Here is a 20,143-nt window from a genome sequence, read left to right as displayed (position 1 = left end):
CCCTCTAGTTCTTTTAGCAACTATTTTAAATCTGTGACCTTTGGTTACCAACCCACTTGCCAGAGTGAACAGTTTCTCCCTACTTGCTCGATCAAAACCCCTCATCATTTTGAACACCTCTATTAGGTCTCCTCTTAACCTTCTCTGCTCTAAGGGGAACAATCCCAGCTTCTCCAATCTCTCCACATAACTGAAGTCCCTCATTCCTGGTACCACCCTGGTCAACCTCCTCTGCACCCTCTCCAAGGCCTTGACATCCTTCCTAAAGTGTGATGCCCAGAACTGTACACAAGACTCCAGCTGAGGCCAAAACCCTGCAACTGTACAAAACCCTGGTTAGACCACACCTGGAGTACTGTGAGCAGTTCTGGGCACCACACCTTAGGAAGGATATATTGGCCTTGGAGGGAGTGCAGCGTAGGTTTACCAGAATGATACCCGGACTTCAAGGGTTAAGTTACAGGGAGAGATTATACAAATTAGGGTTATATTCCCTGGAATTTAGACGGTTAAGGTGTGATTTGATCGAAGTTTTCAGGATATTAAGGGGAACAGATAGGGTAGATAGAGATAAACTATTTCCGCTGGTTGGGGATTCTAGTACTGGGGGCATGGTCTAAAAATTAGAGCCAGACCTTTCAGGAGTGAAATTAGGAAACACTTCTACACACAAAGGGTGGTAGAAGTTTGGAACTCTCTTACGCAAATGGCAATTGATGCGAGATCAATTGTTAATTTTAAATCTGAGTTTGATAGGTTTCTGTTAACCAAAGGTATAAAGGGATATGGGCCAAAGGCGGGTATATGGAGTTAGATTGCAGCTCAGCCATGATCTCATTGAGTGGCGGAACAGGCTCATGGGGCTGAATGGCCTCCTCCTGTCCTATGTTCCTAACTAGTGATTTGTGAAGGTTTAGTGTAACTTCCTTGTTTTTGTATTCAATGACCCTATTTACAAAGCCAAGTATCCCATACGCTTTCTGAACTGCCTCACCAACTTGCCGTGGCACTTTCAAAGATTTGTGAATTTGGACCCCCAGGTCCCTCTGCTCTTGCACCCCCTCAGAATAGTCCCATTTAGATTATACGGCCTCTCCCTGTTGTTTCTCCCAAAGTGCATCAATTCACACTTATCCTCATTTAATTGCATCTGCCTTGTGTCTGCTCATTTCACAGTCTGTCTCTGTCCTTCTGAAGTCTGCTACTGCTATGCTCACTATTTACTACATTGCCAAGTTTTGTATCATCTGTAAACTTCAAACTTGTACACCTATACCCAAGTCCAGGTCAGTTATATATAACAAGAAAAGCAATGGTCCTAATCCCGACCCCTGGGGGAGCCCACTGCATACTTCCCTCCAGTCAGAATAACATCCCTCAGCACTACTCACTGCCTCCTCTCCCTTAGCCAATTATACCCAAATTACCATCAGCCCTTTAATTCCCTGTGCTTCCATTTTCCGAGTAAGTCTCTTATGTGGTACTTTATCAAATGCCTTTTGAAAGTCCATATACACAACATCTGCTGCACTACCTTCATCAACCCTCTACAAAGAACTCAGTCAGGTTAGTCAGACATGATTTACCTTTAACAAATCCATACCGGCTGCCCCTTATTAACCCATGCTTCTCCAAGTGAGAATTAATTTTGTCCTCGACAATGTTCTCTCGTCGTTCACCCACCACTGACATTAGACTGATTGGCCTGTAGTTACCAGGTTTATCCCTCTTCTCTTTATAAACAGGGGTGTAACATTTGCAATCCTCCAGCCTTCTGGCACCACTCCCATATATCTGAGGGAGATTGAAAGATTGTGGTCAGAGCTTCTGCTGTCTCCACCCTAGCTTCTCACAGCAATCTAGAATGCATCCACCTGGACCGGGTGACTTGTTAACTTTGAGTGATGACAACCTATTTAGCACCTCCTTTCTATCTATTTTTATCCAATTTCTCTACTCCCCCCTCCTCTACTGCGACATTAACTTCATCCTCTTCTTTTGTGGAGACAGATGCTAAGTACCTCAGCCACGCCCTCTGCCTCCGTATGATGAGCTCCTATTTGGTCCCTAATCGTCTGCACCATTCCTTTAACCATCCTTTTACTTTTCATATGTTTATGAAAGATTTTTGGGCTCCCTTTTATGTTACCCACTAATCTTTTCTTGTACTCTCTCCCTTGTGTCAGCTGTGGCTCAGTGGGCAGCACTCTCTAGGTGGGAGGGGCTAGGAGTGAGTCAGGTGTGACTGGTTGCCTAATTGCAGCTGGGTGTTGGAGGAAGTTTTGTAAAATGTTGGTGGAGGGTTTTGGGGTGTTGTTTTCAGGTTTTAGGGCCTTTTAGCCCACAAAAAACAGCCAGATGGCTGCTGAGGGGTCCGGAGCACCAGGCCCCTCAGAGGACAATATTCCCAAGAGGAATTTTATTAGGGAAGAAACTGTGGTGGGAAGGGGGAAAAAAAGGCCCAAAGATTTGGGCCGGGACCTCAGGAGGTTTGGTAAAGAAAATACGGTGGTGGTGCAATGTGAAGATAAGAAGATTCGAGCCTGGGATATAATCCAGGCGGTTCATGAGGACTGTGGTGAGGGAAGCTGTTTTGCCTGCCGACCAAAACCAAATGTGGGATTTGAGGTGACGGTCAGTGGCCGTGAGGAGGTGGAAAAACTGCTGCTCAGTCTGAAAGTTGGGAGAAATTTTTGGAGGTGACTCTGCTATATTCAGAGGAGGTGGTGGTTTCATTTTTGAACTTGCCTGTGTACATCGAGGACAAAGTGCTGAGCAAAAAGTTGGAGTCGTGGGACATTAAAATCTGTTCCGAAATAAAGAGGAGGTACTATCCAGGAACACGGGTAGCAGACGGAACCCGGCATGTAAAGGTACGGTTCCCAGAGGGTTGAGGTCTTTGCCTTACAGTATGAAGTTCGAGACACTGGAAGGAGTACAGTACTTTCGTGTGCTGCACGATAACCAAGTAAAGGTGTGTTACTATTGTCTGGGACATGACCATCTCGTAAGAAACTGTCCTGATTTGTATTGTTACAATTGCGGTGAGTCGGGACATATCACGCAGAGCTGCAAGGCAGAGAGCTGTGGGGTGTGTCGTAAAAGCCCCACCCACTGTGAGTGTGTGGCAGAAGGGAGCGAAATGAGTGATGAGGAGATGGGAGAAGGAGCAGGGGAGGAGTGTGGAATGGCCGGAGGTGCGGTGCAGTCGGAGGACACAGCCGGTAAAATGAAGGAAAAAAGGAGCACAGGAAGAGGCAGAGGTTGACGGAGCGGAGATCGAGATGGAGATGGTGGAAAACACGACGAGTGCTATGGAGGGGAACAAAGACAGCAGCGTGCAGCAAGGGTCGAGTGCAGACTCGAGCCTTAGTGCAGTTCGGCTCCCCCTGGGGAGTCTGGTGTCTGCGGGGGGAGAGGAGGCAGGAGCAGGGTGTGTGGTGGAAGTGAGTGCTCCGGGGAGAGGCGGGGAGTCGGATATTTTGGTGAGCGGGAGGGGGCAGGGCGGGGAGAGGGTGCAAGAGGCAGGAGCCTTAAAGGGACAGCAGAAGGGGATCAGTGAGATAGAGACGTCAGAAGGGAACAATTTAGGTGCGCCATTGTCCCATGGAGTGAGGCAACAAGGTGCAAGGGTCAGAGGTAGAGACATGGTCGAAGGGGGCGGCACAGTGGGAGAAACTGCGATAGCAGGAAGACTCTCTATGGGAGATGAAGTATCTGACAGGGAGCAGAATTATGTATCTGACGGGGAGCAGGCACAGGGGGTTGCAGAAGAGCTTGAGTGTGAGGAATTAGAGGGGGACAGAGATATGGAAGTCGGGGATGGGGTGGCATCATGTGGAAAAGAAAAGGTTAGTTAGGGGCAGAAGGAGGGAGAAAGGGCAGCTCCTGGGTCCAAACTTAAGGCAAGGAAGAGGCTGAAACAGCAGGGAGGGGTCAAACAGGACGGGGAAAAGAGCCAGAGGCTGCAGGAAAAAGCAACAGCTGCCCGAAAAGTTGAGAAGGAGCATGAGAGGAGGGAAGAGCCAGAGATTAAATGATGGGGAGATTATTGGGCATACTTCCCTTCTTTGGAGCCATTATTACATTGGTCTCGATCAATGTGAACGGACTGAGGGGTGAGAAGAAATTGCAGCAGTTGTTGCAGGGTTTTAAAGGCACGGACTTGTTGTGTCTGCAAGAAACCTTTTGGGATGAGGATATTCTAGAAAGAGTTCAGAAGGTTTGGAAGGGAGAGGTGTTTGCAAGTTGTGCAAACAATAACCGTAGAGGGGTGGTTGTTTTGGTGAGTCCGTCCATAGAAGAGAACATTGCCTTGGTGGACAAGGACACTGAGGGAAGATTTTTATGGCTAAGGGTAAAATTGGAGGGATTTAATTGTGATTTTTTAATATTTATGCACCGAATGACCATTGCAAGCGTTGCGAGTTTTTTCGGGGGTTATTCACTGAAGTGGCAGAGGTGGAAAACCCTTGTGTAGTGGGGGATTTTAATGTATTTTTTATCTCGGATGGACATTTCAGCCCAGATGACCTTTAAGGATGATAACTCCAGAGGGATGATTATAACAATAATGGCAAATTTAAATTTGAGAGACTTATGGAGGGATCGGAACCCCATAAAAAGGGAGTTCTCCAGAGCAGGTTGGGTGGGTGATGTTTTAAAACAGAGCCGAATAGATTTTGTGTTAATGCGGGAAGGGTTAAGTTCGGAGGTGATGGAGATTTATTATAAGAAAGTATTTTTTAGTGATCACTCGGCTTTGGTTCTTAGAATCAGGAACAGCAGAGTTAAGATCGGTTCAGGGGTGTGGATTTTAAACAATCAATACCTGAAGGAAAGTGCTTATAAAGAAGGGATTATAAATATAATAAAGAATGCTCAGAAGGAACTTTTGTTCTTGAAAGAAAGAAGAGTTTGGTGGGACAATTTCAAATATGAGGTAAAAGTTTTTTCGGTACGTTATGGGAAAAAGAGGGTGGCAGCTAACCGGCATCGAGAAGAGAATATAATCAAAAGGTTTACGGATGTCTGTAAAGCAGTTGACGGAGGGGATAAGGGAGCTGAGACTAAGTTTCGGGTGCTAAAGGAAGAGTGGGAAATATTGCAAGCTGAAAAATGCAAGGGGGCCATTCTCCGTGCAAAGGCTAGAGATGCATTGGAGGGCGAAAGATGCACTAGATATTTTCTAGAGCAAGAGAAGCTGTGACAGAGATTATCGTTAATTGAGGAGTTGAAGGTTGGGGAGAAGATCATTCATGAAAGTGAGGAGATTTTGGAGGCGGCTAGCAGCTTTTATCAAGAGCTATATACAAAAGAAGACATTTCCAATTTGGCGATGGAGAAGGTTACTGCTTTTATTGAAAAGGGTTTAAAGGAGGATGAGAGAAGCATGTGTGATAAAGAAGTAGGATTAACGGAAATAAAAATAGCAATAAGTGGAATGAAGGGGGGGAAAAGCCCAGGGTCCGATGGACTAAGTGCAGAATTTTATAAGGAATTTTTCGAGATTTTAAGTCTATTGCTCTTAGAAGTTTTTAAGGAAATTAAAATTGAGGGAAGCCTGGCCCCATCTATGAGGAGAGGTATCATAAGCTTAGCTTATAAAAATAAAGGGGATAGACGGGATCTGAAGAATTGGAGGCCCATCACACTATTAAATGTGGATTATATGATATTGGCGAGGGTTATGGCAAATCGTTTGAAGAAGGTGTTACCGGAGATAGTTTGGCCCTCTCAGTCCTATGGAGTCATAGGCCGGGACATCGCAGACTCTGTGGTCTCAATCCGAGATGCGATAGAGCTCATGGAAGAGAGTGGGAAGGAGGCTTATGTATTAAAGATAGATCAAGAGAAAGCCTTTGATAGGGCCTCTCATGAGTTTTTATTGAAGGCTTTGGAAGCATTTGGTTTCAAGGAAAATTTCATTCAGTGGATAAGGATTTTTTATTCAAACATATTTAGCTGTGTTAAATGTAATGGTTTTTTATCTAAGTATTTTCTGATACAGAGATCAGTGAGACAGGGTTGTCCCCTGTCCCCACTGCTGTACACATTGGTAGCAGAACCATTAGGTTACATGATGTGAAAGAAACAAGGTGTAGTTGGGATTGTGGTACCCAGTTCCGGGCTGGTGTCAGTGATACACCAATATGCAGATGACACAACCTTAACATTGAGAAATGGGGAGTCAGTGAGGAAAGCTATGGAGGTAGTGGAGGAATATTGTAGAGCTTCAGGTGCCAGAGTGAATTATAGTAAGTCCCAATGCCTGGTTGCAGGGAGGGGTAGGGGGGAATGGTTGGGGGAATGTCCCTGTAAGGTGGTGGAGGTTTTGGAAGTCCTGGGGGTGCATATGGGGTGCAAGAAAGACAGGGAAGAAGTGGATCGATTAAATTGGGAACCGAAGGTAATGAAAATTAAAAAGATTTTGGGAAGATGGGAAAGAAGGTAGTTGAAAGTGCAAGGAAGAGCGACAGTGGCATCTGCTCTCCTGCTATCTAAGCTATGGTACTTATTGACGGTGGAGGATATTCCTGAGTGGGTAGAAAAGTCCATCCGAGAGGCTTGTGTGAGGTTTTTATGGGAAGGGAAACCAGCCTTGGTGGCTTACAATACCATCATTGGACGGAGAAATCAGGGAGGACTCAATTTCCCAGATATTGATTTGAAGAAAAAATCCTTTAGAATCAAATGGGTGAAGAGATTTCTTCAGAAGTCAAATTCAAGTTTTTGGAAGAGTTTTGAGCATTTTTTAAAACGAAGTGGGATAGGAGGGCACGGGATATTGTATATGGAATGCAATAATATGTTTTTGAAATCGATTAAACTTCTCCCTAGGTTTTATAAGGGGGTTGTAGAGACTTGGGCCCAATTTTTAAAGAGTGTGCAGTTTATGCCCAAGGGGGCTGAGGAATTTTTAGAACAGCCCTTAATTTTGAATAGGTGGGTCAACATCGAAGGAAAGGTTTTATTTAATGAAGCTTTTATAAAAGCTGGGTTTATATCGGTGAAAGATGTATTATACGAGGTGATTCCAGGTTGGTTGCCGGAAGCGATAGTGAGGGACATGGTGTGGGAGGAGGATCAGGAGGTAGAAGGAAAAGCAATAGGAATCATGTATGAGAAGATTGTGAGGGCAATGCCACAGGATTGGATGGAAGAAATAAATGCGGAAATCTCCAAAGGAAGTAAAATGCGTCCTGCTTTTCCAAGCTTTGTACTGGAGAAAGGGGGAGAGTTAGTCCAATTTGACAACTCTAATACTCGAGATTTCTATGAGGTATTCAGAGAATGGAGATTCAATACACCTGCTGGTCAGGAGTTTTGGCAGAGTATATACCCACAACTGGACTTGAACAGGATTTGGAAGGGAGTGTGGGCGAATTTTAAATGCCCAGAATGGATTGAACTGGATTTCAAATTGGCTCATAACCGGACTTTTACCATGATGGTCTTGTGCAAGATTGGACGAGTGGAGGCGGCAACTTGCTCAATGTGTGGGACACAGGATGAGACTCTGTCCCATTTACTGGTGTTATCTCTGCAGTTTAATGACTTTAAGTACTATGTTCGACAGTTGTGTGAAGCTTTTTTGCTGGGTGGGGACCGAACAGCGAGAATGGGAATCCTGTGGGACTCAATTTTTGAGATGGGGATTGCAGGAGAGTCTGCCAGAGTCTAGCGGAGCGGCAATTAATTTAATGTTCAGTTTGGCTAGATTCGTGATTGTGCAAAGAAGGAATGCTCTGTTTTTTAAGGGGAGGAGAATCAATCTAAATGAATATTTTAAATATAAGCTAAAATATAAGGCTCTGTGGATGTTTTATTCAGAAAGTAATTTAAGGACAGTATTTTACAACCAATTTTTAAAGTACAACCGATTAATATGTGTTACAGGTGACAAATTAAACTTTAGGTTTTGATGTTAAAATGTGGTGGCGGAATGGCTGTGCAGAGTGGTGGAATTGATTTGTATCATACAATGAAATGATCAATATGTTGTAAATGTTCTTAATGTTCAATAAAGTATATTTATTAAAAAAAAGTACACTCGCCTCTGAGTCAGAGGTTGTGGTTGTGGGTTCTAGTCCCACTCCAGGGACTTGAGCACATAAAGCTAGGCTGACACTCCAGTGCAGTGCTGAGGGAGTGCTGCACTGTTGGAGGTGCTGTCTTTCTGATGAGACTTTAAATTGAGGCCTCGTCTGCTCTCAGGTGGATGTAAAAGATCCCATGGCACTATTTTGAAGAAGAGCAGGGGAGTTATCCCCGGTGTCCTGGCCAATATTTATCCCTCAACCAACATAACAAAAACAGATAATCTGGTTATTATCACATTGCTGTTGGTGGGAGCTTGCTGTGCACAAATTGGCTGCCGTGTTTCCCACATTACAACAGTGACTCCACTTCAAAAGTTCTTCATTGGCCGTAAAGAGCTTTGACATGTCTGGTGGTCGTAAAAGGCGCTATATAAATGCAAGTCTTTCTTTCATATATCCTTTTTCAATTCCCCCCACTCTCTGTATTCTCCTGTTTTTTGACTGTATTCTGTACCTGACATTTGTCATAAACCTCCTTTTTCTGTTTTATTCTAACCTCGATATCCTTTGTCATCGGGAGCTCAAGCTTTGGACGCCCCATCTTTCCTCCTTATGGGAATATGCTTGGTTTGGGTGTCAAATTTTATTTTATAACGTTCCCATGAAGCGCGTTGGGACATTTTACTACATTAAAGATGTTATATAAATACAAATCGTTGTTATTGTCTGAAACTATTAAAACCTGAGCCAGTGTGTTGTAAGACAAAGAGCCTTGTGTCCAATAAGGGGAATAAAGGCCCACAGCCTCCCCTGGCCCCGGGCCCTGAACAAGGGACTGGAGATACTTGCTGCCCTTCGGATCAGACAATCAGCCAACGCTAGTCCCGCCCCTCGGGCTCCCCGATTGCTTGGAGGACACTCCGCCGGCTCGCTCCTCCAGCCCCGCCCTACTCGCTCCCTATTGGTCGGATGCTCCCGTCAATTAGGCCATGGGCCCGGGTCACATATCCCTGAGGAGCTCACATAATCATTCCAACTGACGCCGCTCGGTCCGGGGCCTCGCAGACTCTCAGGTTTTCCTATTTCTCTTTATTCTCTCCTGATCCACCCCTTCCCCCCACCCCGCGCAATTCTCCACCCAATCGGAGCGGAGAAAACTCACTTTGCGTCACTGATCGCGACTCTGTAACTGACACCAAGGCCTTTCCCCGGAATGACCCGCGCCGACTCCGTCCGACAGGTTCCGAGTGCGCAGGCGCTGCCTGAGTGGGGGAGGGGGGATGGTGTCCTCTGGGCATGCGCAGTTATTTCCCTTGGTGACCAGGAGGGGTCGCTGTGCCGGATTGGTTGGAGGACTCGCCGCCTGCTCGGTCCTCCAGCCCCGCCCCGCTCTTCCTAATGGTCCGAAGCTCCCGTCGATCACCCAGGCAGTGTGAGCTGTGCATGCGCGGACCTTGGCAGCAGCCGCTGACACATCAGGTGAGAGAGCTCAGGGGGCGGCTTCATGAACCCTGGGGGGACGCGGGCTGCTCACACCCCGAGCTCAGGGAGCGGGTTCATGAACCCCGGGGGGACGCGGGCTGCTCACACCCCGAGCTCAGGGAGCGGGTTCATGAACCCCGGGGGGACGCGGGCCGCTCACACCCCGAGCTCAGGGAGCGGGTTCATGAACCCCGGGGGGACGCGGGCCGCTCACACCCCGAGCTCAGGGAGCAGGTTCATGAACCCCGGGGGGACGCGGGCCGCTCTCACCCCGAGCTCAGGGAGCGGGTTCATGAACCCCGGGGGGACGCGGGCTGCTCACACCCCGAGTGCGGCCCCAGGCCCCATTATTAAAACACTCAACATTATCCGCTTTACAAACACCCGGGGTGGGCCTCAGGCCCCGAGCAAGAGCCTCCGGGCCGGGCGTTTGCCCGAGCGGGGCGGTAGCTGCAGGGCTTTCTTCCGGTGACAGGCCCGGGTTAACGGCCACCATCTTGAGAGGCTCAGGGGGCAGCAGGGCGCATGCACGGCCCCCTTGGCCAGGAACCAGGAGGAGAGAATCTTGTCAATTTCTATCCTCGACTCACAGTGATGGCTTTTATAAACTCTTTTTACAGGCTGTGAGAAGGGCAGCATTTATACACTGCAAACCCAGAACAACAACAACAACTTAACTTTCTATAGCACCTTTAAAATATCACAGTATTGCAGTCAGACATTAATTGACACACATACTTTGTTTGTGGTCTAGTACACTAACAGAAAGTTCCTTCACAACTGTAACAATTTTATTGCGGTTGCTGTGAAGGCTGCGCTCACTCTGCTCATACACCTGGTCTCCAAAGGAGGCAAAACAGGACTAATGCTGCCGAGCTCAGCTCTTCTTGATCAGAAAATATCAACTGTTTAGCCTCGCCAGGAAATGCACAAAAGAGGCAGCACAGCAGTGCTCATTGACAAAGACCTATTTAGAGTCATAACGGCACAGAAGGAGGCCATTTGGCCCATCCAGTCCATGCCAGCTCTCTGTAGAGCAATCCAGTCAGTCCCATTCCCCCACTCTAACCCTGTAGCCCTGCAAGTTTATTTCCCTCAAGTGCCTATCCAGTCTCCCCTTGAAAACATTGAGTGTCTTCGCTTCCTCCGTGTCCGTCGGCAGCGAATTCCAGGTCCTCGCTACTCGCTGTGTAAAAAAGTTTTTCCTCACATATCCCCTGTATCTCTTGCCCAAAACCTTAAATCTGTCTTCTCTGGTCCTTGTACCATCAAGTAGTGGGAACAGCTTTTCTCCATCTAGCCTATCCAACCCTGTCATAATCTTGTGCACCTCTATCAAATCACCCCTCAACCTCCTTTGCTCTAATGAAAACAAATCCAACTTCTCCAACCTGTCCTTGTAGCTAAGATCCCCCATCCTCGGAACCATTCTGGTAAATCTCCTCTGCACCCTCTCAAGGACCTTAACATCCTTCTGAAAGTGTGGTGACCAGAACTAGACACAATACTCCAGTTGTGACCTAACCAGCGCTTTATAAAGGTTCAGCATATCTTATCTACTTTTGTACTCAATACCTCTATTTATGAAGCCCAAGATCCCATGTGCTTTGTTACCCACTTTCTCAATATGTCCTGCCACCTTCAGGGACCTATGCACATTAACTCCCAGGTCCCTCTGTCCCTGCACATTCTTTAAAACTGTGCCATTAAGTGTATATTGCCTCTCCCTGTTCCTTCTGCCAAAATGCATCACCTCACACTTCTCTGTATTAAACTCCATCTGCCACTTGTCTGCCCATTCTGCTAGCCTTTCTATGTCCTGTTGCAGTAGATTGGTATCATCCTCACTGTTTGCCACACCCCCAAGTTTGGTGTCATCGGCAAATTTAGAAATTCTACTCTGTATTCCAATATCCAGGTCATTTATATATATCAAAAAAAGCAGTAGCCCCAGCACTGACCCTTGGGGAACACCACTGTCTACCATCCTCCAGTCTGAAAAACAGCCATTTACCACAACTCACTGTTTTCTGTCCTTAAGCCAATTCCATATCCAAGCTGCCACTGACCCACCTATTCCTTCAGCCTCAATTTTGTTAACCAACCTTCTATGTGGTACTTTCAGACACCTTCCAAAAATCCATGTAGACAACATCCATTGCATTCCCTTCATCAATCCTCTCTGTTACTTCATCAAAAAATTCAATTAGATTAGTCAAACACGATCTTCTTTTTACAAACCTGTGTTGGCTCTCCTTAATTAGCTTAAATATCTCCAAATGCCCGTTAATTTTTTCCTTGATTATTGTTTCTAAAATTTTACCCACCACTGATGTTAAACTGACTGGCCTGTCGTTACTAGGATTGTCCTTACACCCTTTCTTGAACAATGGTGTCACTTTGCCACTTTCCAATCCTCAGGCACCTCCCCTGCATCTAGGGAAGATTGGAAAATTATGCCAAGCCCTTCTGCTATCTCCTCCCCCAATTCCCTTAGCAACCTGGGATGCAAGCCATCTGGACCAGGTGACTTATCCATTCTAAGCATACCCAGCCTTTCTAGTACATCCTGTCTATCAGTTTTCACCCCTTCCATTCCTTCTACCTTTTCCACTTCTACCTATATTTTGTCAGCATCCACCTCCTTAGTAAACACCGATACAAAGTACTCATTGAATATTCTAGCCTTGCCCCGTGCATGTAAGCATATATCACCTTCTTTGTCTCTAATAGGCCCCACCCAGCCTCTTACTACCCGCTTACTGTTTATATGCTGGTAGAAGATTTTTGGGTTCCCTTTTATGTTAACTGCCATTCTACTCTCATGTTCTCTTTGCAAATGTGATTTTCATCTTCACTTCCCCTCTCAACTTTTTGTATTTAGTTTAAACTCCTTCACCCAGAGAGTGGTGAGAATGTGGAACTTGCTGCCACAGAGAGTAGTTGAGGCGAACAGCATGGATGCATTTAGGGGAAGCTGGATAAAGACATGGGAGAAAGGAATAGAAGGCGATGCTGATAGGGTGAGATGAAGAGAGATGGGAGGAGGCTCGTGTGGAGCATAAACACCACATGGACCAGTTGGGCCGAATGGCCTGTTTCTGTGCTGTACAATCTATGTAATTCTATGTAATAAGAGAGGAAAGAATGTTCCATAGAAACTAGAATTATCTGTTCTGCAGTTTTATCCTGAACTTAGTGATGTCTTTTGTAAACTGCTTTTTACAGGGAATATCATCAGACTTTGAATGTGGAAGGATAAATGTTTGTCTGTTCTGTCTGTGGGAAAAGATTTCAAACATCAGTGTGACTGGAAAAGCACCGAGATACACACACCTGAGTGAGAGTGTTCCAGTGCACTGACTGTGGAAAGAGCTTTAACCAGTTACACAGCCTGAAAAAACATTGCACCGTTCACAGCGGGGAGAAACCGTACACGTGTTCTGTGTGTGGACGGGGCTTCAACTGATCGTCCAACCTGGAGAGACACAAGGACAACCACACCATGGAGAAACCTTGGCAATGTGGGGACTGTGGGAAGGGATTCAATTACCCATCCCAGCTGGGAACTCATCGACGCAGTCACACTGGGGAGAGGCCGTTCACCTGCTCCACGTGTGGGAAGGTATTCACTCAGTCATCCAGTCTGCTGACACACCAAAGTACTCACACTGGGGAGAGGCCTTTTAACTGTTCTGATTGTGGGAACTGCTTTAAAAGCTCCGAGGACCTGGTTAAACACCAGTTCGTTCACACTGAGAGACAGTTTGGTTGTTCTCACTGTGGGAAGGTGTTCAGACAATCACACAACCTCATTGAACACCAATGCAGTCACACCGGGGAGAGGCCGTTCACCTGCACCATCTGTGGGAAGGGATTCGCTCAGTCATCAATCCTTCTGACACACCAGCGAGTTCACACTGGGGAGAGGCCATTCACCTGCACCGTCTGTGGGAAGGGATTCATTTCTTTAACCACCCTCAGTGCACACCAAATTGTTCATACTGATGAGAGACCTTTTAAATGTTCTGAATGTGAGAAGATCTTTAAAACCACAAGACATCTACTGAGACACCAGCGAGTTCACAGTGGTGAGAGACCGTTCACATGTCCTGTGTGTGGGAAGGGATTCACTCAGTCATCCAGCCTTCTGACACACCGACGCACTGACACTGGGGAGAGGCCGTTCACCTGCTCCATGTGTGGGAAGGGATTCACTAATTCATCCCACCTCACTGAACACCAACTTGTTCACACTGATAACAGACCTTTTAAATGTTCTGACTGTGAGAAGAGCTTTAAAAGCACAAACGATTTGCTGACACATCAACGCACTCACACTGGGGAGAGGCCGTTCACCTGCTCTGAGTGTGGAAAGGGATTCACGAAATCATCCCACCTGCTGACACACCAGCGTGTTCACACTGGGGAGAGGCTGTTCAGTTGCTCTCATTGTGGGAAGAAGTTCAGGCACTCATCCAACCTCATTGAACACAAGCGAGTTCACACTGGGGAGAAACCGTTCACCTGCCGCGTGTGTGGGGAGGGATTCACTGTCATCGCACCTGGTGACACACCAGCGAGTTCACAAGTGACTGCAGGGGTTGGACTCTGCTGTTATTGCTGCTGTTAATCACATCCAGGACTAAACCATGTTCATTCTGACAGTTGGGGTTTCTTTCTGGTGATGTTAATCACCCTACAACTGGGCTGGAGTTTAATATTCTGGATATATAGCTGATTGTGTTCTTGGGGCTGCAGTGTCCCTTTAAGAACTGCTGTCTGTGATCTTTTCCCTTAATTCAGGAATTCCCATCAGAAATTAGTTCACAATAAAATTATGAACTTTTACTTCAATCCTAAATTAATCGTTGGTACAAAATTTACAATTTATTGTCTGAAAGGTTCCACTGATTAACAGCTCCAATTAGAAAGGGCTGATTAATCCTCACTGACAATTCTTACTAACTTGCACATTACAAACAGTGGCACCTCCATTATCCACCAGAAAGAAGGAGAATAGAAATTGGTGGAGACTCGAGCATCCCTAAATGTTGCCCCTCCCGTCGGGTACAGCAATCCCCTCGGCACGGGAATGGAAACTTGTCCAATCTAAGTAACAGCTGAGATTAATCTTTCTGGGCCAGTGGGGTTGGTTTATATCAGACAGGAGGAGATTGATGTCAGTGACTGTGGGGTTGGTTTATATCAGACAGGAGGAGATTGGTGTCAGTGACTGTGGGATTGGTTTATATCAGACAGGAGGAGATTGGTGTCAGTGACTGTGGAGTTGGTTTTTATCAGACAATATACTTGTCAAAGTTGGAGATCGATCTGTCTGTCTGTCTGTCCGTCTGTCCGTCCGTCTGTCTGTCCGGCTATACACTCTAAAGTTACAGAGTGTACCTACACGTGCGTTACATCAAAAGAAAGCTTACGATTCCGGAACGGTCATAAGCGTATTTACATTTTGGCGAGACAAAAATTGCGCACGCAGTATACGAAAAACTTTCAAAATGCCGCTCATTATCCGCTCATTAGCATCGAGTGATGTCGAGGTTGACCAATCGTACGGTCGAGCGACCCGACGGTCAACCAATCGCTGCGTCGCGGGGGCGTGTTCGTCACACGTGCGGGCGAGCCCTCCTAGAGTCGAGTGACAGGACGATTGACCAATCCTACGCTGCGGTGACATGACGGTTGACCAATTGGTGCATGTGTGGGCGGGCCTTATCGTTCTGACCCGAGGTGAGTGGCCGCCATCTTGATTCCAAACTGTTCATTTCTTTTTCCCAGTTTCTGCGTGTTTCTTTTCAAATCTACATTTCTAGCAAAAAAAAAGTTGTTTTTAAAACACACATTGTTTTTAAAAAAAGTTAATTAATTTGTAAATCTTTTCTCTAACCTCTATAATTTTCCTACCTTTCACCGTTTTTCCAGGCCTGGGGCCTAGGCTTCTCCAACTGCCAGCAGCGCAACTCCAGTCCCAGGCTCCCAGCCTAGACAGGGACCAACACTGGCAGAGGGGAGTGGGTGTGCTGCCTCAGCTCCATTCCCGGGGTCGGTAGGTGGGGAGGCTTCATAAGCAACTGGGGTAGGTCGCAAGCCCTGAATAATAATCTGAAGATCCTGTGTTTGCAGCTGATGGAATTTCTTCTGCTGACAGCCCCAGGTTAATGGCAGCCACCTTTGTCAAGGAGGGAGAAAAGTTTCAGTGCGACGCCATTTTGATTCAGTGTGAAACAGAGTGCATGCGCGGCCATCTTAGTACAGGAACATAGAGTGGGTGGGGCTACAGTGCTCCCAATCGGGTCCTGGTGACCGGGACAGACAATCGACTGTGTGGACGGGGCCTAATCATTCCAACTGAAAAGCAAGCGGCAGCCATTGTTTGTGATACAACACACTGACAGGTGAGGACCCCTTTTTTAATAAAAAGATTGGTGAGGTTGTAAAGTGTATGTTATAGAAAGATTTATCAAAAATGTTTTATAAGTACTTTAAGTTTCATGTTTCAAGGTATTAAAAGGTAGGCTGGGCCATGTCAGTGCAGGGGCCTGAGGCCGAGGCTTAGGCTTCTCCAACGGCCAGCAGCGCAACGCCAGTCCCAGGCTTCTGGCCCAGACAGGGACCAACACTGGCAGAGGGGAGAGGGTCTGCTGGCTTCCCCCCTCCCATCACCCCCCTTCCCCCACACCCCCTTCCCCCCCAAACCCCTCTCATTGCCCCCCTCCCCTCCCTCTCCCCCTCCCTTTCCAACCCCCCACCCCTCCTTCCCCCCCCACACACCCTTCCCCAACCCACACCCCCCACCCCCTCCCACCTCCCCCTCCACCACCCCCACATCCCCCTTCCCCCCACCTTCCCTTCCCCTTCCCCCAACCCCCCTTCCCCCACCCCCCTCCCCCCCAACCCCTTTACCACCACCCATTCCCTTCCCCCCACCCCTTCCCTTCACCTTCCCCCACTTCCCCTTCCCCCACTTCCCCTTCCCCCACCCCTTCCCCATCCCCCACCCCCCTTCCCCTACCCCCTTCCCCTTCCATCCCACCACCCTTCCCTTCCCCCCCACCATATCTTCCCCCCCATTTCCCACCCCACCCCCCTTCCTTCCCTTCTTTCCCATCCCCCCACCCCCCTTTCCCCACCACCCACCCCTTTCTCCCCCACCCCCCCCACCCACCCACCCCTTTCTCCCCCACACCCCCACCCACCCACCCTTTTCTCCCCCCCACCCACCCACCCCTTTCTCCCCCACCCACTCACCCCTTTCTCCCCCACCCCCCCACCCCTTTCTCCTCCACCCCCCCACCCACACCCTTTATCCCACCACCACACTCCCACCCCACCCCACCCACCACTTTCTACCCCCACCCTTCTCCCCAACCCACCCCCTTTCTCCCCCACCCACCCCACACTTCTCCCCCACCCACCCCTTTCTCCCCACCCTTGCTCCCCCACCCCTTGCTCCCCCACCCCTTGCTCCCCCACCCCTTGCTCCCCCACCACTTGCTCCCCCACCCCTTTCCCCTTTCTCTCCCACCCCCTTTCTCTCCCACCCCTTTCCCCTTTCTCTCCTTCCCTCTCTGTCTCTCTCTCTCCCTCCCTCTGTCTCTTTGTCTCTCCCTCTCTCTCTCCCTCTCTCTCTCTCTCTTATTCCCTCTCTCCCTCCTTTGCTCTCTGTCTCCCTCTCCTTCCCTCTCTCTCTCATTCCCGCTATCTCTCCTTCCCTCTCGCTCTCCTTCCCTCTCGCTCTCCTTCCCTCTCGCTCTCCCTTCCCTCTCGCTCTCCTTCCCTCTCTCCTCCTTCCCTCTCTCTCTCTCTTTCCGTCTCTCTCCTCCTTCCCTCTCTCTCTCTTTCCTTCCCTCTCTCCTTCCCTCTCTCTCTCTCTTCTCCCCGTCTCTCTCTTCCCCCAACTCTCTCTTCCCGCTCTCTCTCTTCCCCCCGTCGCTCTCTCTCTTCCCCCCGTCAATCTCTCTCTTCCCCCCGTCGCTCTCTCTCTTCCCCTGTCACTCTCTCTCTTCCCCCCATCGCTCTCTCTCTTCCCCCCCGTCGCTCTCTCTCTTCCCCCCATCGCTCTCTCCTCTTCCCCCCCGTCGATCTCTCTCTTCCCCCCGTCGCTCTCTCTCTTCCCCCCGTTGCTCTCTCTCTTCCCCCCCGTCACTCTCTCTCTTCCCTCCGTTGCTCTCTCTCTTCCCCCGTCGCTCTCTCTCTTCCACCCGTTGCTCTCTCTCTTCCCCCCCATCGCTCTCTCCCTTCCCCCGTCGCTCCCTCTCTTCCCCCATCGTTCTCTCTCTTCCCCCGTCGCTCTCTCTCTTTTCCCCATCGCTCTCTCTCTTCCCCCCTGTCGCTCTCTCTTCCCCCCAGTTGCTCTCTATCTTCCCCCCAGTCGCTCTCTCACTTCCCCCCAGTCGCTCTCCTCTCTTCCCCCCAGTCACTCTCTCTCTTCCCCCCAGTCACTCTCTCTCTTCCCCCCAGTCGCTCTCTCCCTTCCCCCCAGTCACTCTCTCTATTCCCCCCGTCGCTCTCTCTCTTCCACCCAGTCGCACTCTCTCTTCCCCCCAGTCGCTCTCTCTCTTCCCCCAGTCGCTCACTCGCGTCCACCAGTAGCACTCTCTCTTCCCCCCCAGTCGCTCTCTCTCTTCCCACCAGTCGCTCTCTCTCTTCCCCCCAATCACTCTCTCTCTTCCAACAACAACATGCCCTCGAAAAAGCCTCGGCAACGCCGGGCAACTCCAGCTATCTATATATATAAAGCGGTCGATCTGTCTGTCTGTCCTTCCGTCTATCTGTCTGGCTGTCCGGCTATACACTCTAAACTTATAGAGCGTACCTACACGTGCGTCACATCAAAAGAAAGCTTACGATTCCAGAACGGTCATAAGCATATTTACGTTGCGCTGAGACAAAAATTGCACCCGCGGTATCCAAAAAACTTTCAAAATTCCGCTCGTTCTCCACTCATTAGCATAGAGTGACATTAAGGTCGACCAATCGTACGGTCGAGCGATCCGACGGTCAACCAATCACTGTGTGGGCAGGGGCGGGTTCATCGCGCGTGCAGGCGGGCCCTCCTAGAGTCGAGTGACAGGATGATTGACCAATCCTATGCTTCGGTGACATGACGTGTGTGGGCGGGCCTTATCGTTCTGAACCGAAGTGAGTGGCCGCCATCTTCATTCCATTCTTTGTCCCGCTTTCTGCGTGTTTCATTTCAAATCTACATTTCCAGCAAAAAAAAATTGCTTTTATTAAATTGTTTTAAAAAAAAAGTTCATTCATTTGTAAATATTTTCTCTAACCTGATGATTCTTTTTCCTACCTTTCCCCGTTTTTGTAAGGCCTCAAAGCCTAGGCCTCAAAGCCAGCGCCTCTCCTGCCCAGCCACGCCCGAGCTAGGTAATTGTCCCACGGCTTCTGGTAAGCTACTCGCCTCTCCCCACAGTCCCTCCCCGTCACGTTACCCGGGGCAACGGCGTCGGCCGCGAAGGTCACGGGGCATGCACAGGGTGCGCACGCAGCAGGCGACGCACAGAGCGTGGGAAGCCAGCAGCTCAGATGCGGCATCTCTCTCTCTTCCCCGCTCGGCGGTCTTGAAGCCGGCTCAGGCGGAAAGGCGGGGCTCAGAGAGTGGGGCGGCCAGGACTCGGAGAGCGGGGCTCTTGGGAGTGCGGGGTGGGGCAGCCGGGACTTGGAGAGCGGGGCTCTCGGGAGTGCAGGGCGGACCGGCGGCCAAGGCTCGGAGAGCGGGGCTCTCAGGAGTGCGGGGCGGGGTGGCTGGGGCTCGGAGAGCGGGGCTCTCGGGAGTGCGGGGGCGGGGCTGCCGGGGCTCGGATAGCGGAGCTCTCGGGAGTGCGGGGAGGGGCAGCCGGGGCTCGGAGAGCGGGGCTCTCGGGAGTGCGGGGCGGTGTGGCCGGGGCTCGGAGAACGGGGCTCTTGGGAATGCGGGGCGGCATGGCCGATGCTCGGGAGGACGGGGACTCGGAAGGGGGGGAAGGGGTGCCCTGACAACCGGGCGTGGCCGTCTCTCACAGCCTCAACCCGGCTCACGCCTGTTCCCGGGGCTTGGCTCCATTTGTGGCCACGGGCCACTCGCCCTCTCTCTCTCCTTCCCTCTGTGTCTCTCTCCTTTCCCCCACTTCTCTCCCCCTCCCCCCTTCTCTCTCTCCCCCCCTCCCCCCATCTCACTCTCCCCTGCTCCACCCTTCTCTCCCCGCTCCCCCTCCTCTCCCCCCACTCCCCCTTCTCTCCCCCCTCTCCCCACCCCACCTCCCCCTCCCTCCCCCCTCCCCCTCCCTCACTCCCCCTCCCCCTCCCTCCGCCCCTCACTCCCACTCTCCCTCCCTTCCCCCCTCCCTCCCCCCTCCTCCCCCCCTCCTCCTCCCTCCCTGCCCCCCAACCCCCTCCCTCCCCACCTTCACCCCCTCCCTCCATCCTTCTCCCTCCCACTCCCCCCCTCCCCTCCCTCACTCCCCCTCCCCCCCTCCTTCCCCCTTGCCCCCTCCCTCCCTCCCCTCCCCCTCCCTCTCCCTCCGCCCCTCCCTCCCCCTCTCCCCTTCCCCCTCTCCCTCCCTCCGCCCCTCCACCACCTCGCCCCCTCCCCACTCCCACTCCCTCCC

At 49.9% G+C, this 20,143-nt stretch overlaps 1 pseudogene; it reads left to right on the top strand.

Moving 5' to 3' along the window:
* Positions 1-13,011: 13,011 nt before the first annotated feature.
* Positions 13,012-14,119, top strand: LOC147118667 (uncharacterized; annotated as a pseudogene).
* Positions 14,120-20,143: the final 6,024 nt, after the last annotated feature.

Source organism: Somniosus microcephalus, chromosome 4 (assembly GCF_052327205.1).
Source record: "Somniosus microcephalus isolate GS21.2 chromosome 4, FLI_Smic_1.0, whole genome shotgun sequence".
Classification (NCBI taxonomy): Eukaryota; Metazoa; Chordata; class Chondrichthyes; order Squaliformes; family Somniosidae; genus Somniosus; species Somniosus microcephalus.
Note: the sequence above shows the minus strand (reverse complement) of the source record. Positions and strands in the feature narration are given on the sequence as shown.